Genomic DNA, 3,959 nt, shown 5'->3' with positions numbered 1-3,959 from the left:
GTTTACTGCTTTAAGGAATAATATATTATGTTTTCTTGGTGGATAGATTAAAGGAAGTGATTCTTTGTTGTATTTTCGTGTGATTTCTTTTTTTGAGATACGCTATTTAGATACGTTAGTTTCTAGCGATTAGGCAAAGAATCAAAAAGTAGAATAAGATAAACGTGTTAAAATGAATTTACGATCTATCCGTTAAAAGAGTAAAGACAAATGATCAAAGTTACACGCAAACTCGTTAAGATTCAAAATTATATTAAATTACCGACAAGATAGCTGCGAAACTATCGAACAACTTCCCATTTTCAACGAAGAAGAATCCAATACCAAAAATCGACGTCGTTAGATACGCACGAAGAAGCATACGAAACTACCATCGTAACTTGCATGGTGGAGCAAACGAAGCCTCTAGGCTAATCATAATGAAACGCAGCATCCCCCTGCAACGGACGGTTCGCCTGGGTCTTTCGGCACGAGGGTCGGTCATCCACCCTCTCCTTAATTCACAACTAAGATGGCAGTCGGTCTGTCGGCCATTTAGTTTCGCCGTCCCTGCAGCACTTCTTACGCCGATAAAAGCTCACCGCAGCTAGGCGTCGGGGCTTGTTGGAGTCACAGACAGTTGCAACGGGGGACGTGAGAACCGTACAGTCATCGACTCCGTGTAACATCGGGGCCAGGATAATTTTCTCAATTTCACAGTGTCTCCCGCGGGGTCAGTCGTTAAGGGCTCTAAGTGAGATTCCAGGGGTTGAGGAAGGTTTCGGGAAAGGGCTGGTAAGGGTTAGACCGTAAGATAGTTTGATAGGCTTGGTTGCCAGGAGACCTCTAAGGCCCTAGCGTGGCTACCTAATGCCGAGAAAGGCTGCTGCGAATACATATGTACTTCGAGCTTATAAGTGATCCCGCCTATGTATCTGCTATAGCACAGCCTATCTATCGGGCAGAACCGGGAAACAGCAAATATCGATGCAAATTAAATGATGTTCCTGCCTCAGAGAAGTTAGGCTTTAAGGATCGTACAATAGACTGTTAATGTTTAAGAGAATTCTGTCTCTCGATAGTCCAGGAACGTCCACGCCGAATAATATGGGATCTATAGAGAGGTCGGAACGTAAAGCGTTCCCAATGCGAGAGTTTTGCAAGGAAGTTAAAAATTTTCTCTGGGACGGTACGAGAGAACAATCGCTACGGGACTAGCCGAGGTATCGAGTAACCGATGGTGGAAGTGGAACAATCGAGCGAACTAGAACAATTCGTCGGAAACTTGTTGAACTTTCTTCAACGCGTGCACCGTACGCTCCTCGATGAGCCCCTTCGAAGTCAAACGTGTCGGACGAATATCGAATAGATGAGCGACAATAGACGACGCGAAGTTGAAATAATCAAAATAGAACGATGAAATTAGAAATGGAAACCATCTAATGCAACGTAGCCATAGTGCCAATAACTACGATTTTGATCGTTCGATTCATAAGAATAAGCATCTTTTTTATGTACTCTATAACGTTTCAACGCGTTAATTTATAATACTATTGGCGAAATTTTGAATCTTGTTGTTTTGTATCAATGAATATAATGATAAAAAGAACTTCCAATATCGCATCACAATTTATGTTAAGGGAACTGGAGAGTTAAAATATTCTATGGTAAACGATCAAAAAGTAGAAATTTTATTTACGAGATTCGATCGATAAATTAAAGATAGTAAAGATAACGAGCACTGAAAGAACGAAAAATGATCTCACGTAGGTGCATCGCTAACGATTCACCATGGATTTCTTGCATGAACGATTTTAGCGAGCCAGCATTAATGTTGTATAATGTACTGACATGCATACCTGACAGACAACGAGTATAAGGCTACAGATACTCTCGTGGCCAATGGCTGAACGTGGTAGTCCTGTACAGAACAGTTTTACCGATAAGACCCGGCGTGTTTAACAGCCGCCGGCTAAAGCACCGCTTCTCCACCCCCGCGCTCTCTTAACCACCACGTTCATTCACCATGGGACGTAGACTGGGTGTTACATTCTATACACGCACAGAACTAGATTCTATAAAACTGTCGCAGCTATGACGTCAGAAACGACCGACATGGTTGCGGTTTAGCGGTGAAAGTTGCCTCGCATGGTGGAAAACGCGAGATTTCTGATGCTTCTTGACTTTCCCTCTAAAGAGAATACCTGTGACAGGAAATGTGAATTTTTCCACTTCGTAACCGAACTCTAATTGAGCAGCGAATCGACGTTAATAATCTACGACGAATCGCAATTTCGATGAAAAATATGAAAACGAAATGATTACAAATTATAAAAAGAGAAATGAGTTAATGCTTTGCAACGTATAAAATTGGCATAAAACAAACAAATCATCCTCTAGCGCAAAATTAACGATCGTTAAAGAGTAGATGTAGCACGCGAACAAGTGCAACAAATCCATGCAAGAAATCCCATTGAAGCTCGGTATAAATCTCGCGGTCGAGTAAAAAAGAAGTTTTTCAAGGTTACGCTCGGAAGCGAGAAAAGGGAAAAAGAAAGAAAAAAGGAGGGAGGAACAGCTGAAAGGCGGGTTTTCTTCGGTCCAGCGGGACTCGCACAGCCAGCTCCTGGAGCGCAAGAAACGACCTTAGACCTGGATCAATAGAAGAAGGGGGGTTGGTACTCTCCTAGAGGAGAGGGGCGGGTGTAAGGGGTGAACGAGCAGCAAAGGAGGGGGTAGCAGCCAAGAGGGTACTGGCGGTAAGAGGTATGGAAGGGGGTGAAGTGGAAAAATCTTAGGTTTCCCGCACGGTGGCGGAGGGAGACTGCTCGAGGATCTAGGTGGGGGTAACCTTAGACAAGAGGCGTGGTCTGTTCCTATTCTCACCCCCGGGTTTCCACGGAGAAGCAACCCTTATAGCCGACGTGGAGGCCATGGACGTCAACTAGTATGATCACGAGAACAGATGTCGAGATCGTGCGAGATAACCGTGTAATATCCTTAAAATTCCCGTTTCTTCCACCCCTTTGCTCGTATCTTCCTCGCGTTCTCGAAATTTTCTTCTTTCCCCGAAACGTTTCTTCTCTTCGTCCTTTGGCCCTGTGCCAACTTCTCGTACGTCCACTGAACGGCCCTTTTCGCACCAAGAGAATCGCGTTCACGATGGAATTCAGCACCGAGAACCGAGCGGACAACGCGTCTACAGCAACGTCGAACGAGAGTCTCGCGGCGGAGCTTTTTTATCGGCTAACCGGTAGACGAAGCTCGAAGAGTAAAACGAACCCGTGGCAGCCGTGCTTTTTTACGGCGCATGCGGGCGTTTCAGCAGGAACGAAGTGGGGGTCAAAAGAGAATCGAACTCGACCGCTTGTTTTCCACCCTTCGTCCCGCGGCCTCGATTACGGTAACGGATTTTATTTGGGGAAACTTCGGCGACGCGGATCAGTTATCGATCCGACATAAAATCGTCGGAAAAGGGAACAGATAATATCCTGACCTAGAATCGCGATAAACGAACGGACGAACGTTTCTTAAACAGAGTGAGAATAGATTCGATGAAGACGTATTTAACTCTTTGGGTTGTAATTTTATATATAAATTTGCGTTATAATGTAATGTAATATAACAGAATATGATACAAATATAAATATAATTTGGCGAATTCTAAAAAAATTTTACTAGATTTTTATGCAACGTTCATAAGATCATAAACCATTTAACTGTTCTATTTATTTCTACCCTTAATGGTGTTGAATTTCTCGAAATACAGGTGACTTACTTCCGTCTATTCGTGCCAATGAGATCATATCAGAAATCATGAATTCGAAGATAAATTCCAATGTTCCTTAAATTAATTTAACTAACTAAAATACATCCATGACACGTAATGTTTTTGTGCTGTGGTTATAGAATTGTTTAATCCAATAGGCAAAAGATATCTGATTTGTCGTAAAGTAAATATCACACTACATTTCCAATAA

At 42.9% G+C, this 3,959-nt stretch overlaps 1 pseudogene; it reads right to left on the bottom strand.

The window, feature by feature from the left end:
* Positions 1 to 348: 348 nt before the first annotated feature.
* Positions 349 to 3,218, bottom strand: LOC112212801 (annotated as a pseudogene).
* Between the last annotated feature and the right edge of the window lie 741 nt (positions 3,219 to 3,959).

Source organism: Bombus impatiens, unplaced genomic scaffold (assembly GCF_000188095.3).
Source record: "Bombus impatiens unplaced genomic scaffold, BIMP_2.2 scf_0318, whole genome shotgun sequence".
NCBI classification, from domain to species: Eukaryota; Metazoa; Arthropoda; class Insecta; order Hymenoptera; family Apidae; genus Bombus; species Bombus impatiens.
Note: the sequence above shows the minus strand (reverse complement) of the source record. Positions and strands in the feature narration are given on the sequence as shown.